Here is a 23,771-nt window from a genome sequence, read left to right as displayed (position 1 = left end):
GCTCAGGAGAAATGGCTGATGGAAATGTGTTTTGATACAAGGTGTAATGAGGCTCAAACATGTATGTTGAGTGGGCCACTAAGGGTGGCAATATGGTAAATAAAACAAACTCTTTAATTAGCTTATTTTATCTAATTTAATCATACCTAATCAGTTTTCAGATAAATATACCATAAAATCACATTAATTATGTGGATCATAAAACATCAATCAATTTCTAATTCGGCCGCCGATATGGCCTTCAATTAGCAGTTTAAACATATAAGCATGAACAGATAATCATACAATCAAACAGATAGAATGCAATTCAGCTAACATATACTCAATCAATTCGGTTTCCAATTTCAATCAGTCAGTTCAGTACTTTAATCAGTCCAATTATCAGTCATAATCAATTCAGTTTAACGGTAATCGGTGTTTATCGGTAATCAATCAGTCAGTAATCGGTAAACAGTATGAGGGTTGTTACACTAAGTAGGCTATACCTGGCCTTGTACAACTCCTTAGATACTTTAAACTTTCAATGACCCAAGAATATACGAGTTGAAATACACTTTCACTATTATTCTCAACCAAATATAGACATAAGTCTACTAGTCTCCTCAACGCCCGTGTATTTGATTTACTAAATTTCTCAAGTATTTTATCAGCATAATGAGACTAAGAAAGTACAATACTACTAGATGTTCTATGAATCTTAATGCCCAGAATCACATCTGTAAGGCCTATATCTGTCATATCAAACTTAGAATACGACATCCAGTTAGTAGTATCACTACTAGAAAAGTGGCTTTTTGCGACTGATTATTTGACCGTCGCAAAAAATAATATTTGCAATTGATAATTTTTTTCTTTTATTTATTTTTCCATTTTCTTATACCTATGCCCTAACCATTTTCACTCTCACACTCCCGACTGATTTCCCCCAAATCTGATTTAACTCGCTTGATCATCTGAAGAAGAGACCATGGTCGTGATAAAGAATCTGATTTCGCTCGATCGTAAAATCTAATGTCGCTCAGTCGATCGTCTAAAGAAATTGGTTGTGATCGATTCTTAAGAATTGTGGGATTGCTTGTGATCGATTTCGCTCTATAGATCACCAACGGTATGAACTCTATATATATATATATATCAACTCAGTGAGTCTCTTCGAATCATTCATTCAATCTAACTCTCTTTCTCACTATAATTCGATCACTGTAATTCATTCTCACTGTAATTCATTCAATCATTTATAATGTCTACCTAAAATATAAGGATGCTTCTTGGTATTTGGAGGTGAATTCTAGTTTAGATCACGGAGCATTCTTCCTCAAATGTTTACTCTCTCTAGTTCCTTTAGGTCATGTCTTGGAGAGGGCTTCATTTCTAGGTTTTGTCTGTTGCAATCCTATTTCTTTCGTAACAAAGCCTATACAGATTGTGCCGGAAGATTCACTGCAAGCTCTATTTTCTGCAGATATAGGTTGTCTATGTTGCTTAATCGACTCTTCATCTGCGGCTGTCATAGAACTGATAGGATCTTTTCTCTCATTTCATAGTGTTTTATTAATTCTTATCCTTGTTTAGTGTGGATTCCATCTTATTTTCAAATGTTGTTTTGCTCTATAACTTTGATGTTCATGCTAGAATACTTTCAGTAATAACCATAATTGTCAGACTCATAATACATGGATGTTTTAATTAGTGTTGCCATACAATCCTCTTATTCTCATCTTCTTGAGAAGATATCCTGTCTGATACATAATGAAATGAACTTGGTTCTAAACTCTTTTTCTTATTACTCCCCTGACTTGGTTGACAGTTACAGATTAGTTTCACAGAAAAGGTACACCTCAATTTCTTCAACTAATGACTTACGCATGCTATATGGCATTATCATTTCCCCTATCTTTTTTCTAATTTGAATTCTGTGCTTGACCTGTTTATATGAAGAATCTACTGCTATGGACTCGCCTTTTTTCGCGCCCCACCTTTTGGAAAGGGTTTGAAAAGAAGGCCTCACAGTTCGGACTCCCGCGATTCTGAATCTAGTCTCACAAGTGCAATGTGAAACTAATAAACACCAAAGAGTCCAATCCGGCAAATCTTTTTTTTTTAAATCGATTTTAAATCAAATATTGCCAAAATTGGACTGCTTTGCCAAATATAGAGTCGTCACCTAAATATTTTATTTTTTGAGAAAATTTAGGAAACCGTGGCTCGTGCCAAAAGGCCACGTGTCTGTCATCACCAAAATTGCCTCGGCTCGGGAACTTGGGCACGAGAGGGGAAGGTCCTGAAATGAGCACTCCCGCTCGCCCAATCAAAGATCGGCCTCTACTAATCATGATATGTTGTTTTATAAACATTATGTGTTCTTATTCTGGTTATTAGCTAACATTACTATGTGACACACACAAGCAAGTATAGACTAGTTTGCAAGACTTGGAACAATTCAATTCATGCTTGTTTTCGAAAATGGTTTGAATTTGCCACCCTCAAGTGGGCTTAAAGACGCAGATTTGCCACCAAACATAGTGGGCTTAAAACATGATTTTGCCACAACAAAGTGGGCTTAAAACGCACATTCGTTCAATTTTTCCAATTCAAAGAACAAGCCTTTATCCATAGGCATTCATGCAGTTTAGCATTTAAGCACATAGCCTCATGGAAAGCATACTAATCATCGCAATATGGCAATCAGACTCATGCGAGCATGCTAAAGCGTAAAACTCACCGAGTACTCCAAGTCAAAACAAAAACTAGTTAGAAAGATACATGATCCTAACTATGTTAAGTGACTAATGCAATACATGTAATGACGTAACTAAATAGGCTCGGCTATTTAATCATGATATTTGCAACACTTTGATAGCATGCTTTGAAACACGTATTCAAAGAAGATATTGAAATTGACAATGCAGTTTGAATAATACGCCGAGCCTCGGTTCATGCAAGAAAAATGAATGGATGCGAGCATGCGATATGCTAATTGAAACATGATCCCTAATCTAACCATCGAAAGCGATTAAGTAAAAGGGAGAAAGACGTGGGGTTAGAAGACACGCACATATGCACGCACGCACACTTATTACAACATTACGCCCTCGCGAAGGAGAGTCCGAATGAATAAGCTAACTAGCTACGCTAATTAAGCTAACTATTACAAAACGAATTAAGCTAATTAATTACAAAACTAATTCATTAACTAAATAGTTACAATACTTGTATGATTGAACTAGCTACAACTAACTAATTTAAATAAAGCAAGTAAATGGCCTCAAAGGGTGAGGGATGCATGCATGCTCGACTTCTCCACCCGAAAATGCCACCGCCTTGCCATTGCAGCCTCTGTTTGCACATTTTTTACCACTAAAAATTGTGCCAACTACCAGAACACTTCTGATCCCCTTTAAGAGCACACAGAGCAACCTTCATCATTAATGGCCAGTCGGCTACCATTGGTGGTCGGTCGGCTGATACTGGTGGCCGTCGGCCACCCCTTTCCTGAACTTCCTTTTTTGCTGCAACAGAGAGCAAACAGAGGCAAAGCAGTGTATTTTCAAGGAGTGTGTGTACTGTTACTCTCCTCATCCTCGCACAAGCTCAAAGGAGTGTACCTCTTAGCCCTCAAACCATTAACCAAGCATTTTCCATGCATGATGGCTAAGGAACCAAGCTTGTACAAGCTTAATGAGTGCAAAACAAGACTCAACAAAACCACCACCCTATTATGCATGATCAAGGGTGATGGTGACCAAGGAAAGTGGCACGTTTCATCACTTTGAGTATGAAATGTCTCATTTTTCTCGTGTTCGAATTAACGTCCAATCCAAACACATGCAATGCAAACACGAAGATGCTTTATCTTGCCTCTTTTACTTGTCATTTTTATTTACTCATTTTAGTTTACCAATCCATTCTTTAACCGGTTAAGTCCAAAAGTGAGTGCCCTCTAATGGAATGTGGGCTTAAACCACAAGTGCCTTGGGCATGAAAGAGACCTCATGCCATTGATAATGAACCCCTGAGGAGATTAAACCATTAAGCATGAATGTCTCAGTTTCACACTTAAGCAAACAAATGGTTTAAAGCCACTTTCAAAGAAAATGAAAAAGTGAAGAATAGAGGGAGATTGCAGAGATTTCAGTGCTGGAATGGAGTGCAAAACAACACTAAATCATGCCATTAACTCAAAAGAAAGGTGATCAAAGCATTGAAACAACAAACTAGTGAAGGAAATTGCACTACAACCATACAATACAGGGCTCAAAGGACTTAACCAGCTCAAAACAGAGCTAAAACAAGTCAAAACAATAGGAAAAACATGCTGAGATCAAGTTGCAAAATGCTAGAAAAACATGCTCACATGTTAAGCTATCTAGGCATGCAAATAAGACACAAGGAGGGGAGGCTAACCCCCTCCAATTTTGGACATCAAAAGAAGGTTTTTGTCACTGAAATAACTCTGACTTTCAGTGGTTAGAAGGCCCAAAAATTTTGATTTAAAGGTGATGAAAGATGGCACAAAAAGCTTCACATGCTAAGAAGCAAAAAAGAGGACAGCCCCCTAACTCATAAAGACTCAAACTACTATTTTTATGCTTCAAAAATAGAGTTTTTTACGCTTCAAAAATAGCCTTAAAAAAGTTGAAAAAGATGGCAAAGCAAGTATGCACAATAAGCTTAAATGAAAGACTAAAGAATTCGAAATTTGGAGGCTCGAGCGGAGAAGGCCGAGCGTGAGCTTAGGGAGCTTAGGAAGGCTCAAACCACCGAGCTACGTGCCACAAGTCCATCTAACCCAGTTGTGAAGGAGTGGGTGACCCAACGGCTGTTAAGTCATGCGATTGTCGATCGAGATACGGCAAGCATGTGTTGCCGTAGAAAATGCAAGGACCATGGGTTATGAAAAAGGCTTCCACGATGGGCGGAAAGTCGGGATAGACAAGACCAAAGAGAAACTCGCGAAGGAGGTCTGCCGATGCGAGAACCGGGGCTTTAGGGATGGATGGATTAAGGCTCTCCAAGCCTTGGAGGCACTCCAAGGAGCAGGAATTGAATCGGCGTCGCCATTATATCAACGTCAGCACTTTCCTTTTAACACTTTCGAAATTGAAAAGCGCGATGACGAGGGCGACGCCAAATAGAACTAAACATATTGTAAACGCTCCAATGTACTGAACTGAATGTATTTTTCGGTTAATTTAATAAAATATTTTGTTTTAAATGTTTCCGTGTCATTTTGAATGTTTGTATGTTTTAATTTGCTTATGCCGTTTCAATTTGGAGACTTAATTAAGCATTTCACTGAGTATACGGTTTTTGTCGGCTCAATTTAACAAAGCATTTCACTTTGAATATTTGAAGGCTTAATTTGGAGACTTCTTGTTCGGCCGAATACGTGTTATGTACGGCTGTGGCTCCGAGTTTGGGGGCTTAAATATTGGCCGATCGTGATATCCACAAAGGGCGCTCCGAATCCAGAGGCTTTATCGGCCTAAAGGCGTCATGCGCCGATGGGGCTCCGAATCTGGAGGCTTCATCGGCCCACAGACGTCATGCGCCGATGGGGCTCCAAATCCGGAGGCTTTTTGGCTAATCGCGATATCCACGAAGGGCGCTCCGAATCCAGAGGCTTTATCGGCCCACAGGCGTCTTGCGCTGATGGGGCTCCGAATCCGGAGACTTTTTGGCCGATCGTGATATCTACGAAGGGCGCTCCGAATCTGGAGGCTTTTTCAACCCAAAGGCATTAAGCGCCGATGGGGCTCCGAATCCGGAGACTTTTTGGCCAATCGCGATATCTACGAAGGGCGCTCCGAATCCGGAGGCTTTATCGATCCAAAGGCATCATGCGCCGATAGGGCTCCGAATTCGAAGACTTTTTTGGCCACTCGTGATATCTGCGATGGGCGCTCCGAATTCGAAGGCTTTTTCGACCCAAAGGCGTCATGCGCCAATGGGGCTCCGAATCCAGAGACTTTTTGGCCAATCGTGATATCCACGAAGGGCGCTCCAAATCCGGAGGCTTTTTCGGCCCAAAGGTATCATGCGCCGATGGGGCTCCAAATCCAGAGATTTTTTTGTCAATCTTGATATCCACGAAGGGCGCTTCGAATCCGGAAGCTTTTTCGACCCAAAGGCATCATGCGCCGATGAGGCTCCGAGTCCGGAGGCTTTTTGGCCAATAGTGATATCCACGAAGGGCGCTCCGAATCCGAAGGCTTTTATTAGAACACTTTTCAACTGGATTTCGCAGTATGTAAACAGGAATCTTTGCATTACAAAAGTGAGCTGTGTACATGGTGAACCATTCAAAACTAGTATCATTCCCTACAGGTCGGGTTTAATGATAGAATTTTCGCAAGTGCGTTTAATTCCAAGGCTGTGGCAAACTCCTTCCGGACATGTCTTTGAGCCGATATGCCCCTACTCCCGCGATCTAATTGACCTGATAGGGGCTGTCCCAATTAGGGCCCAATTTCCATCAGTTGGTTTCCTGGCAGCTGGAAGTACTTTCTTCAGGAACAACTCTCCTGGTGTGTAGCGGCGCAGCTGAACACGTTGATTGTATGACTTAGCGAGCTGTTGCTAGTATCGTGGTATGGACGCAAGGGCACGGTCTCTTCGTTCTTCGATCAGAATCAAATCCAAAGCCAGCATCTTGTCGTTTCGGCCCATATCAAAAACATGCGATTTCAGGGTTGGGTGGCCGATCTCCAAGGGTATGATCGCCTGGGTTCCAAAGCATAAAGCAAATGGCGTTTTCCCGGTGGATCGCCTCGGCGTAGTTCGATGAGCCCACAATACACTCGGTAATTCTTCGACCCATTTGCCTTTAGCTTTCTCTAGCCTCTTCTTGATGCCGTCCAAGATGGATTTGTTAGAGGCTTCGGCTTGACCATTGCTTTGGGGGTAAGTCGGTGTGGAAAAGTAAGGTCGGATACCATACTTGCTCCACAGCTCTCGGTAGACACCACAATCGAACTGGGTGCCGTTGTCTGAGATAAGAGCTCTTGGAATGCCGAATCGTGTTATGATATTTCTCCATACAAAGCGCCTAACATCAATATCTCGAATGTGCGTTAATGCCTCCGCTTCGACCTATTTTGTGAAGTAATCTGTCGCGACAATTAAGTATCACTTGTTCCCTGGGGCCCTCGGCAATGGCCCTACGATATCAAGTCCCCACTGGGCAAACGGCTAGGGACTGGTGATAAAGCTTAACTCTTCAGCCGGCAGATGGGTTAACGGGGAGAACTTCTGGCACTGTTCACATTTTTTCACATAGCATTCGGCATCAATTCTCATTGTCGGCCAATAATACCTCTGTGTTATAGCTTGATGGGCCAAAGAGCACCCGCCAGAATGGGCACCACAACTGCCTTCATGTATTTCAGTCAAAAGCTCTTCGACTTTGTCCGGGTGAACACATTCCAGGTATGGACCAAAAAGGGATTTTTTATAAAGCTTTCCTTGCGGATCCAAGTAGTATCGCAGGGCTTTGTTTTGCAGCTTATGCGCTTCTTTCTTGTCCGCTAGGAGCTGTTCGGAAAACAGGAATGCAGCAATGGGGTCCATCCAACTCGGTCCTGACTCTATGACATTAACCTGGATTTCCTCCGAAGGGCCAATGCTCGGCTCCAGGATGAAACCTACTTCGATGGTCCGTTTAATCTCTGAGTTAATGGCAGAGGCTAAGCAAGCTAGGGCGTCTACATGTGTGTTCTGATCACGTGTTATCTTATTCAATTCATGATGGTCAAATTTTGCCAGCAAGGCGCTAGCCGATTTCATGTAAGCCGTCATACGGTCATTTTTGGCCGCGTACTCCCCCTTTAGCTAATTGATCACCAATTTTGAATCACAAAATACCAACAAACGCCGAGCACCCAGAAGATGTGCATTTCGCAAACTGGCCAGAAGGGCTTCGTATTCGGCCTCGTTATTTGTTGCTTCGAAGCCCAGTTTGACGGCCTAATCAATTATTGCGCCGTCGAGAGCCATGATTACTACTCCGGCTCCATTGGATGATCCATCACAGTATAACTGCCAAATATCCCCAACATAAATTCTCCATCTCGGCTTAGGTCGAATTTCATCAGACGTGAAGTCGGCAAGACCTCCAGTGAATTCGGCCACAAAGTCGACAAGCACCTGTCCCTTGATGGAGGTTCTAGACAGAAACTGAATATCGTACTGGCCGAGTTCAAGAGCCCACTTTGAAACGTGCCCTGATGCTTCTACACTACGGAGTACCAACCGGAGGGGGTGGTCCGTTAGTACCCCGATAGTATGCCCTGAAAGTAATGCATCAGCTTTCTTGCTGCCATAACGAGGGCCAGAATGAGTTTTTCCAACGGAAGGTAGCGTGTTTCGGCGTCAACCATTGCCTTGCTCACATAATACACTATCCGTTGCTCTCCCAGCTCTTCCTTTATCAGTACGGCGCTAACGGCCCGGTCGAAAACTGCCAGATACAAAATGAGCGGGTCACCTGCCGAAGGCGTTGTCAAGAGTGGAACTGATCGGAGGTAGATCATGAGGCCATTGAAAGCGGCTTCGCACTCGACGGACCATTCAAAAGCCTTGCCCTGCCGTAGTGTATGAAAGAATTGTCAGCAGCGGTCCGTGGAACGACTGATGAACCTGCTGAGTGCGGCGGCCATCCCCATTAACTTCTGAACCTCCTTGACCGATTGAGGGGAACCGAGTTCCAGGATTGCTGTGATTTGTCTTGGGTTGGCTTCGATTCCTCGGTGGTTGACAATGTAACCCAAGAATTTGCCAGAGCCGATCCCAAACGCACATTTGAAAGCGTTCAGCTTCATTCTATATTTGCGTAGAATACCGAATGTCTCTTCTAGATCGGCTATATGATTCTGCTCTTCCTTGGACTTGACCACCATATCGTCAATGTACACTTCCATAGTGTGGCCGAGTTGCTCCTTGAACATGGTGGTGACTAGTCTCTGGTAAGTTGCCCCTGCATTCTTCAGCCCAAAAAGCATAACCTTATAGCAATAGGTTCTTCTTAGGGTGAGAAATGCAGTTTTGTATTGGTCCTCTGGATGCATGGCAATTTGCTGGTAGCTTTTGTAGGCATCGAGGAAGCTCATATGCTGATAACGTGCTGCAACATCTACAAGTTGGTCTATCCTGGGAAGAGGAAAACAATCTTTGGGGCAGGCTTTGTTTAGGTCTGTGAAATCGACGCGGACTTGCCAAGTCCCATTTTTCTTCTTCACAACCACAGTATTAGAGAACCATGTAGGGTAGGTCACTTCCCTGATTGCCCCGGCATCAAGAAACCGGTCAACCTCTTCAACGATAGCGGCAGTGTGCTCTGCGGCTGATCGCCGGCTTGTCTGAATGATTGGCTTGCATTTAGGGTCAACATTTAAATGGTGCTACGAAATAGACGGATCTACACCCGGCATCTCATATGGAGTCCACGCAAATACATCAAGGTTGTCGAGCAGGAAGGAAATTAGCTGCTGTCTGTTGGCTTGATTCAGGGAGGCGCCGACAATGAAGAACCTGTCTAGGCTTCTATTGATTTCAACCCGATCTAGGGCTTCCGTGGCCTTTTCATTTGGGAGCCGCCCAACATCATCGAGGCTCTCTCGATCCGTCACCTCAATAGAGTTCACTTGCAACTCCTTTGGCGTTTTTTCAGCAAGGAGATAACATGCTTGTGCCGATTTCTAGGAGTCACGGATTTACTCAATGCCGCGTTCTGTCGGGAAGCGTAGCAACTGATGATAGGTGCTTGGCACGGCCTGCATAGTATGCAACCAAGATCGCCCTATGATAAGATTATACGGCGATGGCAGTTTGACAACCAAGAACTCTACATCCACTGTTCGAGAGCCCGCTCGAACGAGTGGTGTAATTTTTCCCAACGGGTATTCTGAATTGGCATTGAAGTCGAATAGTGGATAAGGAGCCGGAGAAAGGTCCGATTCAAAGAAGCCGAGTTTGATGAATGTCTTGTAATACATAACTTCCGATGTGCTCCCTGGGTCAATGAGTACGCACTCAACGGTGAGCCGGTTTACGCGTAACTCAATTACCAAGGGATCAATGTGGGGAAGTGTCACTCCGGCCAAATCTAAATCATCAAAAGCAATGCTTGCAGCTTCATGGGGCCGTTCAGTCAGAGTGAGTTGATTTTGAGGATCGGGATTTGACTGAATCGTATACACAGCGGATGACATTGGCAGGCTATATATCATGTGGATCATGCTGAGCGAAGGCGAATCCTGTCTTAAGGCTATTACTTTGGTTGGGTTGCCTTTTCGGACGTACTGCTGTAGCCGACCATCTTGTACCAATCCCTCCAGGTGATCCTTCAATGCATAACAACTCTCAGTATCATGGCCATGCTCCTTGTGATACTCGCACCGCCTATCCCGTGTTCGCGTGTCGGGAGGTCCCACCATTTTCGACGGCCATTTGAAGAACGGAAGCTGTTGGATTTTGGACATAACCGCACTGATCGACTCTGTCAACTCCGTATATTTCTTGTTGGCGCACCTTGTGCGCCTGCTATCGACTTGCAGTTGTTCACTTGCTCAGTGGGAGCATTGGTCGCTTGATCGATGAGAATCCATCTCTTATCTCGTTTAGCCCGATGCCGCGATTTGGGGCTCTGAGGTGGTACGGAACTTATCGACTGAGCAATTTCAGAAGGGGCCGTCTTATTGGCCACGTTTCTAGCTTTAACCCGCAAGGCGTCATCCTCCACTTTGCAGTATTTCTCAACTTTTTTCATCAACGACCAGATTGTTTTCGGGGGTCTTCTAGTAAAGGAGCTGCGGAGAGCACTATCAGGATGTAAACCCATTTTGAAGGCGATGATGGTCATGGAGTCGTTGTAAGCGTCATCAACAAGATTACAGCACTCCTAGTAGCGTGCCGAATACGCTCTTAGTGTTTCTCCTGGCTGGATCTGCATTGCCCAGAGAGAGTCGGCTTGTTTCAGCTGGACCTCGTTGGTGATGAATCTGGCCTTGAAGGATTTCTGTAATTGATGGAAGCTCTTGATCGAAGCCGGCTCCAACTTATAATACCACCTGACAGCCAATAGTCCCAAACTACTGGGAAATATTCGGCACATGAGAGCCTCGTCGTCTGCACGCAATGTCATGGCTTGCTTGTAGTGACGGATATGATCGGTGGGGTCTGATTTTCCATCATAGAGAGTGAACGACGAAGTTTTGAACTTTTTGGGTAGGACCGCAGGACCGCCCTTGCGATCCGTCGTACAAAGAGATCATGCTGGTCTTCTTCATCAGAACTGTTTCTCCTTCACTTACGCCTTATACATACACTCTCTTCAGAAGAACTGGTAGCTTCGAGTCGACCCACTTTTTTGGGCTCCGGGGATAATGAGTCAGAGTCATTGTCAGTGTCCTATTGTCGAGCTCGAGGTCGTCGACCACCTGTCCTCAGGGGTCGTTCCGGATCTTGGCGTACAGCTTGTTTGGACTTCGCTACTTCCAAGGCCAAATTCTGACGGAGACGTTCGTTCTCAGCAATCATGTTCTCCAACCTCTATTCGTTTTGCTTTGCTTGCTCCATAATCGCTTGCATTGCCTCTTGTGCTGATGTCGATGGTGAACCAAAGTTCAAGGCCCTTCTTGTGGTAATATTCTCTGGCCCAAGCATGTTGCTTGGAGTGGTTTCATCTTGCGGTGTAGGGTCGACAGTGACTGCCGGAGGATCATCCGTCACACCCGCCATGGATGTTCTTGAGTATTCCCACAGACGGCGCCAATTGTGGGGAAGTGGTTTGGAAATACTCTTCTGATCTTGGGGGGCGCTCGTGATCCTCAGCTGGTCACCTGAAAATGAATAAACACTCCAGTCGGGGGTGTCGGAATTAGCACTCCGACTGGCAAGTCAGTCTCTACACTCTGGATTATTTGTATTTTAAGTTAAGTGTAATGGTTCTCACATACCTCTTTCTGGCTGATGTTCTTCTATTTATATCTTTCTTTTCTTGGGCCTCGGGATTGGGCCCACTTTCAATTCTCCATTCGGCTTCTTTTGTAGCAAACCGCTTTTCACTCGACCCCTTGCTCAACCAGCTATTTGGCCGAATATGGTAGGATTTGAACGTGCGAGACGGGGCTGAGTGCTATATATATTTCGACTCTCCAAGTTCAATTATTCGACCTCTTTACGACTCCCAATATTCGGCCCCCACAGATCTAAAAACTTACAGTCGTTGCTTTCATATAATTTTTTATAGTGTAGTGAAATAATTAAATGATTAAATTATGATAAAATGATTCTTAAAATATTTTTGTTTCCTTTCACTAAAATATATATATGTGTGTATCCAAAATATATAAAAGTAGACAAGTTACATGTGGCTTGTCTATCTATTAGAGAAATGCATATCATTTTCATTATGAACATATTCACTTTGGCATTTTGTATTAATTTTTTTAATATTATTTATTAATTGTAAATGCATATTTTACTTAAGTAGTTAAATCTTAATATAAGTTGGAGATATAGTTGTTTTAAAAAGTATCATTATGCAAATAAAAACATTTACAATTAGAGTACTTAAAAGCACAGACTCATCTAAAAAAGTAGAAGGAGAAGAATTAGGACCTAACTATTGAGAGGTACATGGACTCCTCATCTTTTAGCTTTGATTGGCTCTCGAACCGGCCTAAGCCTAAGACAAAAATGGAAATCTCGTTCCAATATTCAAGTGCTAGTCAAACCTAATGAGAGCTTGATTCGAACAGAAGGACTTATCAAAACAATTGGACAAACTATTGGAGTTGGTGTTGCTTGGCCTGCTCCATTTGTAGTATATTATTAACAAATTTATATTAACTTAATATAGTTTCTAATACTTTTATATGTTTTTCTTTTGGATGCACATTTTGCAAGTTATGGATGTTAGTCTAGAATATTTATACAAGTGAGGTTGAGAATTTGTGAACTAAGTTTATTTGGTAATTTGTCTCTGTGAAAGATGGATATAATTATAGTTTTTGAGAACTTCCGTTTAGTTTGTCCATGATTGGAATAATTCTTTTTTGCTTTGACTTTGTTAATATGGTATATTGTTTTACAATTTTAATTATGATTTTTATTGCAATATAAATAAATTTATATCTTTAGACTAAAAAATAATTGTGTTTTGAGATTTTTTTTTTTATTTTTTATTATTTTATGTGATGATCCTATGGTGATAATATTTGTTTATTATTATGGAAATATTACTGGATGAATGGATGTCAAATTGTCAATGTAGGATATGGCAATTAATATTTCATTTTTTATAAAATAAGGAACAATTTTTATAGGCATTTATGCATCCTTATTTATGGCTTTTAAAAATGTCGCTAAAAAGAACATATAAGTGGTATTCAATAGTAGTGGTTGTAACTTTGCAAAGTATTACTGGAATAAGTTTCAATGGCACTTATATCCATTTATGGCACAAATGAATTGTCAAGTACTAGCACTTTGAGCCGCCACTAAAAGCTAGGTTTAGTGACATTTATAAAAGGTATTAAAAGTATCAATTGTGGCATAATAAGCGTCATTAAAAAAGTATATAGCCTCCGTTTGGGAAGTGGGTTGGCTTTTTGGCTTTTTGGCTTTTTTGGCTATTTTAGCCTGGGCTAAAAAGCTTGGTTTGGGAAGGGCTTTTTGACTTTTTGACTTTTTTGACTTTTTTTGTGAGAGAAGAATGTAATGATTATAGGTTGGATGTGATGTTTTGTTTGTTATGGCTAAAATAGCCTATTTTGTTTTTTGTGGCTAAAATAGCCAAAAAAGCCTGAAAAAGCCCTTGCCAAACACAGGCATAGTGGCATTTATAGATTGTAAGTCGTTTTTGATGGTGTTCGGTAGTATCACGAATAGTGTCTATCATAATATCAAAATGTATTAAAAAATCTTAGTCTTGATAATGTAATGACACTTGGAAGTGTTATTATTGTGTCACTAATATTTATCGTGAGACATGTATATAAATGGTATTTGTTCAAAATGCTATAAAATTAAAAAATATCAAAAGAAAAGTAATTTTGTCAGACTTTCCAATGTCACTTAATGAATAAAATGTTATAGTGTAATAATATGTTGACACATGAAACAGTACATAAAAAATATCAACAATGCTACAAATCACTAAATTCCTATCACTAACACCACTATTAATGATGTGGAAAGCCAAAAAAAAAAACAAAATAAAATTAAGACACAAAATACATGTGGCAGTGGGTGGGACTCACTATCACATAATTAGAACAACCACTAATTAATGATCTGCATCATTTTTCAAAAAATATATATAAAGATGTAATAAGTACAACATTCCTCATCATATAGTATTGGAAAATTGACGTTAAGGTGGAACCTTCCAACAACATACAACTGTACGAAGAAAGAGTCCACTGCAATATCAGACCTTGCTGCGGTACTGGACAATCTGTAAAAAATCAAATTTTTAATTGTCTTTTTTTATAAAAAAAAAATAATAATTTTAATTCTGAAAAGCAAAAATAAAATTTCTTTCTTTTTTTTTTATCAGCAAAGAAAAAGAAAAGTTTATTGATAGGATGAGCAGATACAAGAAACAATTTACATCAATAAAGGGAAAGTACAAAAAACATCACATCTATCACTCCACAATCCCAACTATATTAGCACCATAAAAGAAGCACAATCATTTATTAGTACTAAAACTATAGTTTGGCAAAAAATCAATCCAAAAAAGAGAAACAAAAACGAAACGTTTTGTTCAATTGCATGGGATTATTAGACTTTCTTATCTTTTTTCTGGACTTTATATTCGATATTTTTAGGGATTAAAAGTCTCTTTAAATTTTTTAAAAATGGGTAATGTTAGAGACTCACACATTTGACTTACAAATTTATCCATAATGATGTGATAAAGTAATGGAGCCTCAATTATTGGGTATGTTGCGAATCAAAAGTTGACACCATATCAATGTATGTAGAATTGTGATAATTTTTTTGGCGGTCTATAACATTTTTTTTAAAAAATTAAAAAAAAAATCATTAAAAAAAGGAAAAATTACGCTGACATTATGGCAGTGTAAAATATTTACAAACAAGTGAAAAATATTATAAATATTAATAATTATAATTCTAATTTGTTTTTAATTTTTCTAAATAAATAATTTTTGTTGCCCTCACTGATAGGCTATTCCTCCTTACAAAAAAAAAAAAAAAAAAAAAAAAGATTTAAAATTGGTTCAAATATTCTAATTTCATTGCCGTGTCTGAGAACGCCACAGAAGAAAGTATTGTGACATGAAAGTGATGTGTGTACATGCCTTTGTTTATAGGTTTCACCACAAACAAACATATAGGGGTGTTGGGTAACGTTTACGTCTTCAGTTTATATTTGTAAAAATTTTATAAATTGATTTTTATTTATTTTTTATTTATTTTTAGAAAAACATAAACTACAAACGCGTTTGGTAATTGACAAAATGTTTACAAAATTTAAAAAATATAAAAAAGAGTGAAAAATGGCAAGTGGCGGCGAAAGACGGTGGTGGCAAGTGGCGGCGAAAGACGGTGGTGGCAAGTGGCGGCGAAAGACGGTGGGTGGTGGGTAGCTGGTGGTGGTGGGTGGTGGCGGGTGGGTGGGTGACGGTGGCGGGTGGTAGCGAGTGGGTAGTGGTGGTGGCGGTGACGAGTTGTGGAAAGTGGTGACAGTTGGTGGTGGAAAGTGGTGACGGTGGGTGGTGGGTACCTGGTGGTGATGGGTGGTGGCGGGTGGGTGGGTGACGGTGGCGGGTAGTGGGTGGTGGTGGTGGTGGTGGTGGTGGTAGTGGCGGGTGGTTGGTGGTGGTGGCAAGTGGGTGGCGAATGGCGAGTGGTGGCTGGTAGGTGGCGGGTGGTGGTGGTGGTGGTGGTGGTGGTGGGTGGGTGAGTGGGTGATGGTGGCGGGTGGTAGGTGGTAGCGAGTGGGTGGTGGTGGTGGCGGGTGGGTGGTGGGTGGTGGTGGTGGTGGTGGGGGGACGGGTGGGTGGGTGATAGGTAGCTGGTGGTGGTGGGTGGCTGGTGGTAGATAGTGGTGGCAAGTGGGTAGTGAGTGGTGATGGCAAGTAGGTTGCGGGTGGTGGTGGCGGGCGGTGGATGGTAGTGGCGGGTGGTGGGTGGTAGTGGTGGTGGTGGTAGCGAGTGAATGGTGGTGGCAGGTGGTGGTGGGGGATGGGTGGTGGGTGGTGGTTGGTGGTGGCGGAAAACGGTGGTGGAAAATGGTGGCAGGTGGTGGCTAGTGTTGGGTGGTTAAAAAAAAAAAAAAAACTAAAAACTCAAAATGGAAACACATTTTTTGTATTTTCATTTTTTGGCCAAATTTATAAATTGAGACCACTGATTTATAAATCAAAAATTTTACCAAACAAGTTTTTATTTGGGTTTTTAAAATTTTTGTAAATATAAACAGAAAACTGAAAACGTAAGTGTTACCAAACGGCACCGGCTCCGTTTGGCAAATTGGATTGGAGGCTTTTTTGGCTATTTTAGCCACAAAAGACAAAATAGGCTATTTTAGCCACAAAAAACAAAATATCACATCCAACCCATAATCATTACACTCTTCTCTCACAAAAAAAGTCAAAAAAGCCAAAAAACCAAAAAGCCCTTCCCAAACTAAGCTTTTTAGCCCAGGCTAAAATAGTCAAAAAAGCCAAAAAACCAAAAAGCCAACCCACTTCCCAAACCAAGCCACCATAGAGTTCTAGATTATGGTAGTGTAAAATATTTACAAACAAGTGAAAAATATTATGAATATTACAGTAATAATTATAATTATAATTTTTTTTTTAATTTTTCTAAATAAATAATTTTTGTTGCCCTCACTGATAGGCTATTCCTCCTTACAAAAAAAAAAAAAGAAAAAAAGAAAAAAAGAAAAAAAAAAGAAAAGAAAAAGATTTAAAATTGGTTCAAATATTCTAATTTCATTGCCGTGTCTGTGAACACCACAGAAGAAAGTATTGTGACATGAAAGTGATGTGTGTACATGCCTTTGTTTATACGTTTCACCACAAACAAACATATAGAGTTCTGGATTTTGGACCTAGTAATTATTGACCATTCTTCGTTTAGAGAAAGTGCCCATCACCCCTAATCCCCCTAATTTCCATATTAAGTAAAAAAAAAAAAAAAAAAAAGAAAAAAGTTGCCAAAAATGGAAATTAGGGGGATTAGGGGTGAGGTTTTTAGGGCTACAAATCATTTCCCTTATTAATATTATGGTATAGATTTACTCGTGAGTGGACGATTGAGATGGTATGTTAGATATGCTGGGACTAATGTTATGTCTATCATCATTTTATATTTAGTAGTATTACACATTAAGGCAAAATTTATTAAAAAAATATACTAAAAAAAATAGAAAGTAAAAAAATAATTATAAGAATATAAGTGATTTATACAAATTAATATTATAAGTTAATAGATTTGCAATTATTTTTTCTTTTTTCTCACTTTTTTGATATTTCCTCAAATTACCGGTTAATTGCTACTCGCTAATATGGTCTCAAGTTTTGCAGATTTTGTTTTGAGCATGACTTTTTAAGAGTATCAACAGCAAGCTAGCTAAATTATAGCTAAATTAGTCAAATTCAAGAAAATTCTCTTCGGCAGATTGGCTAAAATAATTTTGTGAGTAGTGACTAGCTATTTCTATTAAGCCACTATTTACTTAGTTACTTTTACTTCTTAAATCATTTACTATTTTTTTTTTCTCTCTCTCGTAAAAACATTAAATGAGTATTTTAAAATAAATTAACTAAAGTATTGTTGAAGTTTATATTAAAAAAATAATTAACTAAAGTAATAGTGTGGGATTTTGCTAAATACTTTGAATAGTATTTTTGGAGATGCTTTAAGAAGAAAACTTGAGGGGGAGTCAAAATTTTTGATACAACACAATTCAAATCATATACGAAATTAGTGTGTTAGAATTGATTAATTTTTGACACAAACACAAATATGACACAACTTGGTGAGATGAATATTGAATGGGTTAGTTTAGTGAGAATTAATGTACATTTTATTTTATTTATTTTTATATATTCACATCATTTATATTACTTTTAGTCACTCACTACAACAAATTACACTTTTGGCGACTAAATTTTTAGTCGCCAAAAGTCATTTTTTGGTCGCCAAATATTTTTCCCGACTAAAATTCTTTGTCGCCCGTTTGGTCGTTGATTGACTGTCGGCAAAAGAATTGGCGACTAAATTTTTTTTTAGTCGCCGAAAGTCACCAATTAGCGACTAAAAATTTAGTCGTCCAAAAATATATATTTAGTCGCAAAAAAAAAATAAATTTCATCATCAACTTTTTAGCTACCAATTTTTTAGTAGCCAAAAACGTGGCACTCTTGTTTGGCTATCAATTTTTTAGTCACTAAAATCATGGTACTCCCTTTTAGCTGCTAATTTTTTAGTAGCCAAAAACTTCTTTTTTTTTTTGGCTACTAACTGTTTAGTCGCCAATAAGTTCCCTTTTATTTTTTGGCTACTAAATATTTAGTCGCCAAAAGCTCTATTTATTAATTCTTTTTAAATGCACAAATTGAATATTTTTCATTAATTTCTAAATTATATGCATTCCATTATCAATGCAACCTGTACATGTACAGAATAATATATCTATCAATTATAATCTAAATCTATTATCAATAATACACATTTCATTATCAACTATCCAAAAACTTTAACTTATAACATCTTATTCCAAGTATCATATAAATTCATTCTAACCAAGTATAATTCATCTAAATTAAATATTACATTCAAAAACACTGTATTTCCAAAACAGAGAATTGTACACAAATAGATGCCATATACAGAATAAATGCTCTTTGTACACAAAAATAAATATCCACAATAGCTCACGCAAAAGCAATCTGTAAAAAATAAAAAAAAAAACCCATTAGCACTTATTCAATAAAATTGACATTTCAAATTATAACAATTATAAAATTAATAATTCTGATATATTATACTCTAGCAGAAACACAAGATGTTTGAACAAAGACTCAACATTACAACTAGGTCAAAATACCTTGAAAACCAATTAAAAGCAAGCGAGGGGTATATGTAAGGATTCCCTGCACATGATTAAGACTCAATTGTAAACAACATGACATGAATGCAATCTGTACAAAACTTTACAACTGAGAAGAAAGTCATCAAAATCAAAATCACTGGATATTGAATTAGCAAACTACTAGTGCATGTCTGATAAATTTGAAGAAAAATACCACAATGAAGAATTAAATATGTAAATTAGAGAATAGACAATGTTATACCCATTACACAAGAGAACAAACAATGGTAAAGGAGGAAGGAAAATAATTGCCTACAATGTATCAGAGAGACATGTCTCTAAACAGAGCTGAATGGTAGAAGATGATTCTGTAGCCACAAGGACTTGGAATTGAGGCTTTATCAAATTGAATAATGCAACCTCACCCACATAATAACAGTGCAGGAAAGGATAAAGAAATCCACCATGTATATAGCCAACAAAATTAAATATATCAATCTCACCCACCAAATGCTCCCGTAGATTGCAAGAACTTAATGTCAAAATTTCCCACCTGTTGTGTTTCACCAATCCTGTTGGGTTTTTCATGTAAAATATGATATTCATGTGTTGATTGTTTATTCATGATTCAATCTGTTTGATCAACTAAAATTAAACTTAAAATCAATAATTTTAATTGGTTGACCTATTCATCCCCTTTAAGCACTTTGGACTCCGTAATTTCACAAACATAGTGCTATTGCAAATTAAGTAAATTTTCAATGCAACAATTGGGTTTTTTAACAACAGTTAGAATCATAGAACAACAAGAATGGGCAGATTCAAAAAAAGAAGAGGAAGCTATATTTGGCGGTAAGAATTACAGAAAAGAAATGAGAAAATTCAAGGCTAAAAAATGTGAGATGCTGCTGCAAATGATTAGGTTGTTGATCTTGTGAAAATTTAAGACTAGAAAACATGGGTCTCTTGTTAGTCCCTTTGTGTTCTCCTTACAGAACACATTGATTTAATTAAGTGTGAGAATGTATTTTTGAGTGGCACCACATTGGTTCAAGATCTCATTTATATTGTACGATATCGGATTGTGGTGCATGTGGTAGGATGATAATGGTTTAGGTTGTGACATTGGACGCGGCTCCGAAGTTGGGTATAAATGATATTCTTAAGGCGATAAACCCAACCCAATTAGGAAGATAAATTTTAGATAAGGAATACTAGGTAGACAAGTAGAGTCCTAAATGGAAAATGAAACGTAGGCTGAGATAGAGCATTACTGTATAAATAGCACACCACCAAAGTTGGGTATAAATGATACTCTTTGACTTTTATATATTTTATGGCCTTCACCGTGGCATCTTCATGTTGGTGATTTTGGAAACATGTGCACGTTCACTGAGAGAGAGATCTGCAAAATAAACATATGAATCCTATAATTGAAGCACACTATCTCATCCCTCACACCTTCATGTTTGCTTTTAATATTTTCATTTTCTGTTTTCGTTTTTCAGAATATATAAACAATGGATCCAGTCTGGTGGCCAAATCAAACACAACAATGTGATTTATGCTTCATAGATTATCAAATTAAACTTCAAAAACAATAAACAAACTACAATTTCAAAATTAATTGAATCCAATGATATCAAAATTCCAAATTATAATTAGCAAACAAACACTCAAGCTAACCTGAAATTGAGACTGAACCAAAAGCAAACCTATATTGTATGCCTGTGGAACTTACATTGGTGATATAAATAGTCCAAAAGCAAAGATGTTCCCTGCAATAGGCACACAAGAATGACCCTTTTGACAATTTCTTGAATAATACGCTTGAAATATCCACCTCATAGTAAAGCAAATAAAGTTAAAATTAAGCTTGTAAAAGTTCACATGTTACAAATTTGAGAACTATTCTAGAAACTATTTTCAAAATAATTCTGGTCCTCCTCTTCTTCTCCCTTTCTGTCATGAATTTATTTTCACAAGCTGGAATCAGGTTTTGGATTTTCTGGAAATTATTACCATAAATCTTTGCAGCTAAACTTTGAGATGGCAAACAATTCCATACATAGAGAAACCATATATACTCACACCGACACACACAAAGGGTGGAGCCACATACCCTGTTAAAACTTATTGAAACTAATGGGTTCAAACTTCTTATACATATTAAAATGTAACACAATAGTTTCATAAAACATAAATCAAAATTTACAGAAAATTCAGAATATGTTTATTTTTATTATTTTTTTAATTTTTTATATTCCTAAAATAATGTTAACCATCAAAAAATCTATCCATAGTTATCAAAATACACATAATTCATATATAGGTTTAGATAAGCCCAAAGGGAATGCATATCATGAAGAAACAAGTACAACACTTGGAGGGAAAATCACCTAGTTCCCATAGACTCTGGAAATCTGTTCCAAGCTGCTTTGTGTGAGAGTATTTAGTGTACATATATCATTCTTCAAATGAATCTACCAGATCAGGAAGAGGTTGAGAAACAGAGTCTTCATTTGACTGGCAAGGCAGTGGACATTGAAGAAGTCATTGCAACTGCAAGAGAGTGAGACAGAGTGTGTGTAGTCACAACATCAAACCCACAAAAAACCCAATGAACCCATAAAACTAAAATCTATAATTTCAATTCAAACACAATAAACCCATAATTTCACAAAACTAAAATCAAACCCATTTTGGACATCAAGATTTAATTAATTTCGTACAAATCAAACACCTCAATGAAACCCATTTACGAAATCAACACAAAAATAAACCCTAGATGAAGTGTGAGAGATGGGGAAATACGGGAAGGGAGGGAGAGGGCGAGAGAGAGAGAGAGAGAGAGAGAGAGAGGGAGAAGACCGAGAGCGACAGAGAGAGGAGAGAGAGAGAGAGAGGGACAAAAACCTGGGATTTGCAGCAGTGGCGGTGGTGATTTCCGGCGGTGGCGATGGCGACGGCGACGGTGACCTGCGACGATAGCCATCGACGTGCGACGGTGGAACCGACGTCAGGTTTGGTGGTGAGTGATCAGAGATGGGTGCTCCTTACGACGGTGTGGGGCAGCTCTCTATAGAATGAGAGAAAGAGAGATGAAAGAGGATGAGAGAAGAGTAAGAGGTGAGATATTTTTATTTTTTAGTCGCTGAAAATATTTTAAAAATCCCTCCAAAATATTTCAAACGTCTCCCTCCTAAAATTTTAGTTCTTTGGCGACCAAAACTATTTTTTGTCGCTGAAAATAAACCTTTGGCGACTAACATTTTGGTCACCAAAAGGTAAAAAATAATTTTTTATTTTTTATTGGGCGACTAATGATTTTAGTAGCCAAAACTCTATATACGGCGACTAAAATTATTTTTTGTCGCTGAAAATACACCTTTGGCGACCAAAATTTTGGTCGCCAAAGGTAAAAAATAATTTTTTATTTTTCATTCGGCGACTAAGTCGTTTTAGTAGCCAAAAAATAATGTAGGGCGACTAAATTTTTTTTTTTGTCGCCAATTCTGACATTTTTGGCGACTAAATTATTTTTTAGTCGCCAATAACCAATATACAGCTACTAAAAAAAATTAGTAGCTAAATATTTTACTTTTGCCGACTAAAAAAATATTTAGTCGCCAATTCCACAACTTTTGGCGACTAAAATTTTTTTAGTCGCCAATTTTAGTCGCCAAAGGTGCGTTTTGTTGTAGTGACTATAAGGGAAGTTGATATAATTATCTCAAAGTTGCTTGACTTATTATATATTTTTTAAACCCTTGTAATTTTTTCAAAATAAATTTGTAGTATTTATTTTTGTTAAATTAATTTTTAAAAAAATATATATTTTAAAAAATCGACCAAACATGGTGACTGTTTTTTTCTTGTGGTCTTTCTGCCTTGTTCTCTTGGAAAGGATTAGGGACCTTTTCATCATTCTAGATTATCATCCAATTTTTTATTTTTATTTTTAATATTTAATTTACATTGCAAGGCAGAGGTAGAATAAATTATTTTATATGGCCCAATTACAATCACTGGGTATTAACACAGATAAAGATTCTCTTCTTTCTTTTTTCTTACAATGATTTTGTTGAGTTTTTTCCACAGATCAACAAAATATATAATTAAATAATTTAAATCTAAATTTAAATTTAAAATAAAATAAATTTTTATTTTTATTTTTACTAACTACACAATCTAAACAAGGTCCTATTATTTTTATTTTTTTATTTTTATTTGTTACTTTTAAGACATGCTTTACTTTTGTTGTCCAGAGTGGGATGCCATTGGAAGTTAGAAAGGAAAGAGTGGGAAGGCTGTTGAGGATGATGGTGGCCAGTGACCACTACCCATATATCAACCATTTTTTATTCTTCCGAGGTTGGTAACCAAGTATTTCTTCGATCTTTCTAGTGCAAAACAGCCCGTGGGTTACGGGAGTTTTTAAATCGAATTTTTGTGTTTTTATTATTTAATTTAATATTTAAAATTGAATATATTAATCTTGTTTGATAAGATAAACTTAGGGAGAGGTCCTTCATATATTTTTGTGTAAGAGTTTAAGAATAACATAAATTAAATTGTTAGGTAAGATTCCTAAAATTTAAAATTATCGAAGAATAAGGACAAATTTTGATATATGTGGTCCAAAATGTCAGATATATTTTTTTTTTTTTTGGGACTACTTCTTAAGAGCTCTCTT

General features: G+C 38.2%; 1 long non-coding RNA gene across 10 annotated transcripts; it reads right to left on the bottom strand.

Annotated features, from left to right (window-relative positions):
• Positions 1 to 18,678: 18,678 nt before the first annotated feature.
• On the bottom strand, positions 18,679 to 22,222 carry LOC145795274 (uncharacterized). 10 transcript variants are annotated; one of them, XR_014335891.1, is made up of 6 exons: positions 21,992 to 22,222; positions 21,475 to 21,637; positions 20,762 to 20,853; positions 20,350 to 20,480; positions 19,091 to 19,136; positions 18,765 to 18,932 (listed from the first exon to the last, which is right to left on the bottom strand). It is a non-coding gene; the product is annotated as an uncharacterized LOC145795274 (long non-coding RNA). The 10 variants fall into 10 exon arrangements; XR_014335886.1 differs by lacking the exon at positions 20,350 to 20,480 and having other exon boundaries at positions 18,679 to 18,932; positions 20,817 to 20,853; XR_014335890.1 differs by having other exon boundaries at positions 18,728 to 18,932; positions 19,392 to 20,853.
• Between the last annotated feature and the right edge of the window lie 1,549 nt (positions 22,223 to 23,771).

The sequence above is a fragment of the Camellia sinensis genome, chromosome 7, assembly GCF_055761805.1.
Source record: "Camellia sinensis isolate YWXY chromosome 7, ASM5576180v1, whole genome shotgun sequence".
Lineage (NCBI taxonomy): Eukaryota > Viridiplantae > Streptophyta > Magnoliopsida > Ericales > Theaceae > Camellia > Camellia sinensis.
This window is presented reverse-complemented; position numbering and strand designations above follow the sequence as displayed.